Genomic DNA, 8,886 nt, shown 5'->3' with positions numbered 1-8,886 from the left:
TTTTTTTTTTTTTTTGGCAGAACCAGGAATTGAACTCAGGCCCTTGTGCTTGCCTGCAAGCACTTATGCTACTGAGCCATCTCCCAGCTCCTCTTTTCTTTTTATGTATTTGTTGTTGCAAGGTCTCACTACTGCTGGGATTACAGGCGTGCACCACTACACCCAGACTCTGTCTGACTCAGCCCAACCTGGTGCAGCATGTGGTGCCAGGGATCAAACCATGGTCCCTGTGCTTGCCTAAGGTTTCCTAAGCAGGTGCTTTAGTCCCCTGAACTATTTTGCAGGTCCCAAGGCTTCTTTAGTGAAGGAATAGATGAACAAATACGAGTTCTCTGGATGCTAAATCACCATATGGAAGGACATCTGCTGGTACCGGGGGCACAGTCCCAGTTAGAAAGAAGTGAAATGACTCTAAGATTTGGAAGAGACCCAGGATGCGGGCCTACGTAACTCAGGATTCTCTCGGTCTCCTGAGCACTGAGCCCGCAGGTGTACGGAGCCCATTGGTGGCTGGATTATCCATCTGTAGTCTTGAGGCACCCAAGGAGAGTCGATAGCAAAGGAGAGTCAACAGGCTGTGGCTCCAGGCAAGGCCACAAGGTCCTGACAGAGGGCCCTGCTTCTGCCCATCCTGTGGCCAAGACTGGCTCCCTAATTTGGGAGACCGCACAAAATGAGAATGCAGGGCCCCTCATTCAAAACTCCATAGAAATTTTTAGCTGAGCAAGGAGCACACACCTGTCATGTTGCCACTCAGGGAGGCTGAGGCGGGAGAATTGCATTTTCCAATTGCCTAGAAAACAGTAACTTAGCCAGACTTTGTCTCAAAATAAAAGACAAGAAGGGCTGGGGGCGTAGCTCAGTGCAAAGCCCTTGGGTGTAATCCCTAGTGCTGGAAAGAAAAATTAGTAAGGATTTCAGGTGTCCCTGAAACTATTAAGCATTGTACAGCCTGGGCCCTCGGAACCAGCCTGGGTCAGGCTGTTGGCTCTGAAGAAGGGAGAGCGAGATCCAGAAAAAGGAGAATGGCAGGGCATGTGGGGAGCATTAAAAATGTGACAAATAATATAGTCATGCATGGGACCAGGCTCTGGTTTCTTGAAATGACGTTTCCAAACTGAAAAGCTTTAAACATTTGTCAAGTCCTTTTCTGCCATCATGTAGATAAGGAAATGGAAACAGTGATATGGGGGACGTTAAACAGGGGGAAGACAGGCATGGTGGTGGTGTGTTTTTTACTGTAATATATTTTAAAGATTTTGTCATATATACGTATGTATGTATGTACTTGGTACAGGGTAGCACTACACAGCTCGGACTCATAGCGATCCTTCTGTTTTCAGCATCCCCAGCACTGGGATTACAGATGTGTGCCACCATGCCCAGTCTTCGTGGCCAGCCCAGAGCATCTGGGGGTGAAGCCAGCATGGCATGTGGTGCCAGGGATTGAACCAGAGCCCCTGTGCTTGCCTAAGCAGGTGCTTAGTCTGCTGAGCTATCTTGCTTGCCCTTCCACTGTATATTTTGATTATAGTTCATTAAGTATATAATATACTCATGTTCAAATATATCTCATATAGGATTAGGCACAGTGGGGGACACCTGTAATCCCAGCCCTCGGAGGCTGAAGCAGGAGGATTGTTGCAAGTTTGAGACCAGCCTGGACTACAAAGTGAATGCAATGCCAGTCTGAACTGCATAGTGAAATCCTGTCTCTCAAAAAGACAAAACAACAACAACAAAAACAGAATCAAGGGGAAGATGCACACCACTGAATCAGGACAGCCATATAGAAGAGATGCATTACATTTTCCTCTCTTCAACCTACACTAAAATAACAGTAAAGTAACGTAATTCCCAGGAACCAAGGACATCAGAAAAGGGATCATGGGGATTGAAGACAAGTTTGCAGGTGGGACAACAGCAAGTAAAGGCCTAGAACACAATAAAGTAGAAACAGGAATACAGCTGATGTCCACCCTTCTTGAACTCCATGAGCCAAGCTGACAGGTCCCACCTAGATCGAGGCGACCATGCTTCCATTGTTCACAGTGAAGAGCCCGTTTGCAGATCCACCCTAGAAGGGTCCAGGCTGCAATTAGCCGGAAGAGCTGGTGGCCAGGTGCCTCCTGCACCAGACATAGGCCGGGGGAATGCTTCCAAGAAGACAGAAAAACAAAAGCAATACATTGAAAAAAGAATTTGGAGACCATGCCGGCCCTGCCCCTGGGGTGTGCTGAGATGAGATTGAGACTGGGCGTGGTGGTGCACACCTGTAATCCCAGCATTTGGGAGGCTGCAAACAGGAGGATCACTATGAGTCCCGTCTATGTAGTGAGACCCTGTAGACCCTGTACTAAATTTAAAAAAAAAAAGAATTTAGAGACATCAGACTTCAAACTAAAGGGCGAGATGATTTTGTATCCACAAAACAAAGAACTGCAAGTTTTCAAAGAAATCATAAAATCAAGGAAAATCTCTGTGTAGTTAAGAATATGAAAGTGAAAATATAAACATAACATTAAACACGAAATCCAGAGACAGTTTCAGAAGATAAAACAAAAGGGCTGGGGACATAGCTCGGCGGTCTAAATGCATGCCTGGCAAATACAAGGATCCAAGTTTGATCCCTGGTACTGCATGCTGAGCCAGCCTGAACTGTGTAATGAGACCTTGTATCAAATTAGAAAAAAAAAAAAAAAAAAGAAGACAAAACAAAAACATCAAAGAATGAAAAGTAGTAGAGGACAGATAATACCAAACAAAAGGATTTGCGTAGGAAGTTTAAAGCTACCAGGAATGTCAGAAAGAGAAAAAAGAAAAATATTATCAAGGAAATAATAGAAGAAAAATTTTGACCCAGGGTCAACTATACCACTGAAAAATTTTTAGAATATCCTAGATTCTGAGCAGATTCTATAAACACACAGAAAGAAAAGAATAGATGCAGAAATCAATAGACTGCCTAGCAAGCTCGAGGTCATGATTTCAATTCCCCCCAAAAAAGAAATCAACAGACCCTCAATACTGGAATCTAATGAGAGAGGAACATCTTCAATCTTCTAATTTACATCCTATCATTCTATATCCAGTAAAGCCATCAGCAAAGTGAGGCAAGCATAGGTATTGTAAATATGCTATGACAAAAAATTTTTCTTCTGTCATATCTTCACTTAGGGAGTTGTTGGAGATAATGATCAATCAAATAAGGGAGTAACCAAGAAAGACACTCACAGCCTCAGGACTCCAGGATCTAAAACTTAAGTGGATGGTCAGTTCCCACTGGGGACTTTAGGATGGTGGCTATCAATACCAACCAGCCTCAACTGGGATGTACAGAAGGAAGGCGGGACCGCAAAAGGAGGTCTCCAAAAATAAGATGAATGTGGGAGTATGTTTGCGATTGTGGAAAACATTTTCTTTCTTTGTCTTTTTGAGACAGGGTCTCACTCTGCAGTTCAGGCTGGCCTTGAGCTCACTTGTAGCCCAGGCTGGTCTCGAGCTCACAACAGTCCTCCTGCCCCTGCCTCAGCCTCCTGAGTGCTGGGACTACAGACATGCGTCACCATGCCTGATGGAAAACACTATTGATAGAACTGAGGGCATTAGGACAAAATAATGGCATGTGTGTAGAAAGTTAGGCAAATGCAAAGTAAGGGAGAAATGAGCAACAACTTCATTAAAAGTGAAGGGCTGAATAAAAAAATTATGACTGGGGCATTACAGATTACACATCTGTAATCTGAGCACTCCAGAAGGCTAGGCAGGAAGATGACAAGTTCAAGTCCCTCTGGGAAACTGTGAGACTCTTGCTCTCTCTTTGCTTTTTGTTTTTTGGTATTTTTTTAGACATGTTCTTTCTCTGTAGCTCAGGTTGGCCTTGAACTCATAGCTATCCTCTTGCCTCAGCCTCCCAAGTGCTGGGATTACAGGCATGCATCACCATGCTTGGATGAGACCCTGTCTCAAAAAATATTTTTTAAAAAAGGGTTAGGCATATAATTTAATAGGGAAAGCACTGGGTTCAGTCCCTAGTACAAAAGAAAGGAAGAGAGAGAGAGAGAGAGAGAGAGAGAGAGAGAGAGAGAGAGAGAAATGAAGAAGGATGTTACATGTAGACATAATGTTGATGGTTCTCTAATGACATTTGCTCATCAAGAGCAAAGTTTAACCTACCTCTTAAGAGTTAGATTATTTTATAATTACACTGGAGGAGACAAGGAGAGGAAGTGGGAGGCGCAGGAGACATGAGTCACTGTGAGTGGGCAGAGTCAGTAGTACCTTCTAAAAGTGTAAATTAATTCTCAAAGAAATAGGACGACTTCAATCCCATGATTGAAGCTGCCATTCATAAGACTTCCAAGTTTAAGGTAGCAAGGGAAGGTGTTTCCACTTCTTCCTCTCAAAAATCATTTCAGATAACAAATGAAAATAAGAAACAGAAAGATAACTTTAGGTTTGAAGTTAGCAGACCTCTCTTGGTTATTATGTGGCTAGAAAAATGATTTTGAAAATGGAGGAAGAGAAACTGAAATGCCAGAAGAGTAATTAATTTACAATAAAATTAACCAATTTTAAGGATACAATGATAAATTTTGACATATGGATGAGAGCTGAATACAGTGAATGTTTAAATTTTAAAAATCATTACAGCCAAAGACACATTCCCACAAATCAATCTCAGAGTCCTCCCCTCCTCTTCCATCCTCCTTGCCATTGTCTGCAGCAGCTCTGGAGTCCTCTTTCCTGAGGGTCTTTAGCTGCACTGTCTTTGCTGCCTTGATGTCCTGAGTGAATTGAAAATGTTTCCCAAGGGGCCGGGGAGATGGCTCAGTAGAATAAGCACTTCCTTGGCAAGCACAAGGGCCTGAGTTCAATCCCCAGTTCCGGAAAAAAAAAAAAAAAGAAAGAAAGAAAAAGAAAAAGAAAATGTTTCCCTTGAGCCCAGGTGTGGCGGCAGTGCACTCCTGTGATCTTAGCACTCAGGAAGCTGAGGCAGGAGGATTGTTGCAAGTTTGAGACCAGCTTGGGCTACAAAATGAGCTCAAGGAAACCCTCAACTGCACAGTGAGATCCTATCTCAAAAAGACGAAAAAAAAAAAAATTAACAGTGTTTCCCTTTTGCCTATGAGTTTGGAGTCACTATGAGTTTGGAGAAGAGCCAGAAGTTGCACAGTGCCATGTCTGGTGACTAAGGTGGGTGGGGAGTGGGGGTACACTGGAATGCTTATATTTGACAGAAATTGCTGTAAATGTTTTGAATTGATCCAGGACAGTGAAGCAGCCATCAAAAGACACCAAGGAAAGAGCACTCCAGAGCAGCTTCAGAAAGTGGCAAGGACAATGGGATGAGTACATCTGAAGTGAGTGTGAGCACTTCGAGGGAGATTCATGGCAATGTATCTTTTCTGTTTTGTTTTGTTTTTCTGAGACAGGGTCTCACTATGTAGCCCAGGATGACCTTGAACATATAGCAATCCTCATGCCTCAGCCTCCCAAGTGCTGGGATTCCAGGTGTGCACCACCATGTCTAGCAGCAATGCTTTCATTGTAATATTTTAAAAAATGTATTTGGTACAGACTCATAGTGATCCTGCTGTTTTCAGCCTCCCCAGTGCTGGAATTACAGGCCTACGCCACCACACCCAGACTCAGTCGTTGGCTCAGTGCTCCTGGGTATGGGCCTGTGCCAGAGTTTATTGTAATAATGTTTATGTTCTTGATTGAAACCATTCACCTGTTTTTTAATCACATCTCATATGCAACAGTGCAGCCACTACCAGAAATGTGCTTCTGAACATCACAGTCAATCTCATCCCCACTCTCAGCCTGAGAAGTCACTGACCTGCTATGCCTACACACTTGCCTTTTCATTTAAATATCTCCATACACTGTGTTGCTTTTTACATTTTTCATTTACAATGCTTTTGTGTTTCATCCATGTTGCTCCATCAATCAGTAGTTTGTTACTATTAGTTGCTGAGTTAGATTCCATTTGTATAAATTTGTAAAAGCCCATTTACCAATTGATGGATATTTATGTTGTTTACAATGTTTGGCCACTCTGAGTAAAGCTGCTTTGCAGATCCATGTAGAAATCCTTGGGTGGTACGCTTCCGCTGCACGGGCAAATGCCCCCGAGTCACATGCATAGTGAAGGTCTGACTTAAGAAGTGATAAGCCGTGCATGATGATATAATCCCAGCACTCGGGAGGCTGACGCAGGACCAGATCGTTGTGAGCTGCAGATCAGGCTACAAAGCGAGCTCAAGGCCAGTTTGAACTGTGTAGTGAGACCCTGTCTCAAAAAGCAAAAAAAAAAAAAAAAAAAAAAAGGGTCAGCTGTTTTCCAAAATGCCCAGCAGCTCTGCATTGGCCACATGTGAGAGTTCCAGTTGCTCCAAAGTGTGTCAACACTGGATGCTGTCGGTCTTTCTGTTTTCATCTACTGCCTGGGTTATATACTGGGGTTCTCCTTTCATTTAAATTTACTTTTGTCTAATAACTAATGATGTTTAACAATGTTTTACATGCTTTTCTGACATGTGATAAAATGCCCACCCCTTTTTCTCAACTTTGTTTTTTCCCCCATATTGGTTCAAATTTTATTTTTATGGCTATATTTTAGACATACATAATGATCACATTCATCCCAGGGAGATTGTACCTGTACATGTTACACCTTGCTTCTTTATTTTCTCCATTCCCTCCCCTACTTGAAAAACCATCCTCCCCTCTTTATTTATAAAAGCTTTTCTTCATTTTTTCCTTTTATTCTCTTTTTCCTCTTGTCTTTTCCTTCCTTTGCCCTGCCCCCTCCCTTATTCCCCTTCTAATTTGAACATTTTCTTCCAGTTTCCCAAAATGTATTATATATTTTGGTCTTATGTATTCTTTTGTTTCTCATATCAAAGAAACAATGCAGTTTTTCATTTTTTTTTCTTTCTTTGTAGTACCTGGGATTGAACTCGGGACCTTGTGCTTGCCAGGCAGGTGCTTATGTCGCTGGGCTATATCCCTGGCTCAACAATGCAGTATCTAAATATGTGTTTCTGATTTATTTCACTTAAGAGTATGATTTCAAGGTATATCCATTTAGCTAGCAATATCTCAAGCTTATCCTTTTTTATGGATAAGGTTGAAGTGAGAAGGAAGACTTCATTGTATAAAAAACCCCAGATCTTTGCTATCTATTTATTGGTTGATGGACATTTGGACTGTTTCCAAGATTTGGCGATTACAAACTGTGCCGCTATAAACATGCACGCGTGTACATCACTGTGGTATGACACTTTCAACTATTTTAGGAAGATACCAAGAAGGGGAATAGCTGAATCAAATGGAACCAATGCTTTTAGTTTTTTGAAAAATCTTCAGAATGATTTTTACAGTGGTTACACCAGTCTATGCGCCCACCAATAGTGGAGAAGAGCTCCATTTTCCCTCCAGCCCCTCCAGCAGTTGGTATTCATTAATTTCTTAGTAATAGCCATCTTCCTATAGTGAGATAGAATCTCAGCATTTTTGTTTGTTTTGTTTTGAGACATGGTCTCACTAATAGTTAGTGGTGGCCTTAAACTCATCATGTGTGTAGCTCAGGCTGGCCTTGAACTCACAGAACTCCTCCTGCCTCAGCCTTCTGAGTTCTGAGATTATAGGCATGTGCTATTACACCTGGCCTGATTTTGAGCATTCTCATGTATTTATTTGCCATTTCTATTTTTTTTTTATATGTATTGAGTACAGGCTATAAAGGGTACAGGGTCTATAGAGTCTCTCTACACAGATTGGACTCGTAGTGATTCTCCTGTTTTCAGCCTCCCAAGAGCTGAGATTACAGGCGCTCGCCACCAAGCCTGGTCTCAATGGACAGCTCAGCGCGCCCGGGGGCGGGCCCAGCACCACACACCGGGATCGAACCCTGGCCATTGCGCTCTGTCTAAACAGGTACTTTACTCTGCTGAGCTATTTGGCTGCCCCACCATTTCTATTTTTTCACCTGAGAAGTGTCTATTCATTTCAGAAGCCCATTTTTGAATTGGGTCTTTAAATTTGGGGTGTTTTGATTTTTTGAGTTCTTTACATGTTATAGGTTATTTTTTGAGTTCTTTACATGTTATGACTCTTTTGTCTGAGGTACAACTGGCAAAAAATGTTCCCCACACTGTAGGTTCTCTCTTCTTTATTGATGGCTTTTCTTTTGTGTCATACCACAAAAGCTTTTTAATAAGATGAGACTCTAGTTGATTATTCATGATAATTCCTCTGAGATTGGGATTTTCTTCCTAAAGTCTTAGCCTACACCAATGTCGTCAAAAGTTCTAGTTTCTTTTCCTGGGAAACACCAGGCGGATGATGCTGGTGCAGCAGAGGGAAGTTGACAGGCATGGGAGGCTGCAGCGGCTTCCACGGAGGCTTCGGCAGTGGCCTTCCAGGTCACGGGGCTTGCAGCGGTAAGGCCAAGGATAAAGAGTGGATTCCTGTCACCAAGCTGGGCCGGCTGGTCAAAGACATGAAGATCAAGTCCTTGGAGGAAATTTAGCTTTTCTCCTTACCCATCAAAAAATCTGAGATTATCGACTTTTTCTTGGGCACATCCCTCAAGGATGAAGTTCTTAAGATCATGCCTGTGCAAAAGCAAACTCGTGCTGGCCAGAGGACCAGGTTCAAGGCATTTGTCGCTATTGGGGACTACAACGGTCATGTTGGCCTGGGTGTAAAGTGTTCCAAGGAAGTAGCCACTGCCATTTGCAGGGCCATTATCCTGGCCAAACTCGTCATTGTCCCCGTGAGGAGAGGCTACTGGGGAAACAAGATCGGCAAGCCCCACACTGTTCCTTGCAAGGTGACGGGCCGCTGTGGCTCTGTGTTGGTGCGTCTGATCCC

The sequence above is a fragment of the Octodon degus genome, unplaced genomic scaffold, assembly GCF_000260255.1.
Source record: "Octodon degus isolate 3935 unplaced genomic scaffold, OctDeg1.0 scaffold00151, whole genome shotgun sequence".
In the NCBI taxonomy this organism is placed as follows: Eukaryota; Metazoa; Chordata; class Mammalia; order Rodentia; family Octodontidae; genus Octodon; species Octodon degus.
This window is presented reverse-complemented; position numbering follows the sequence as displayed.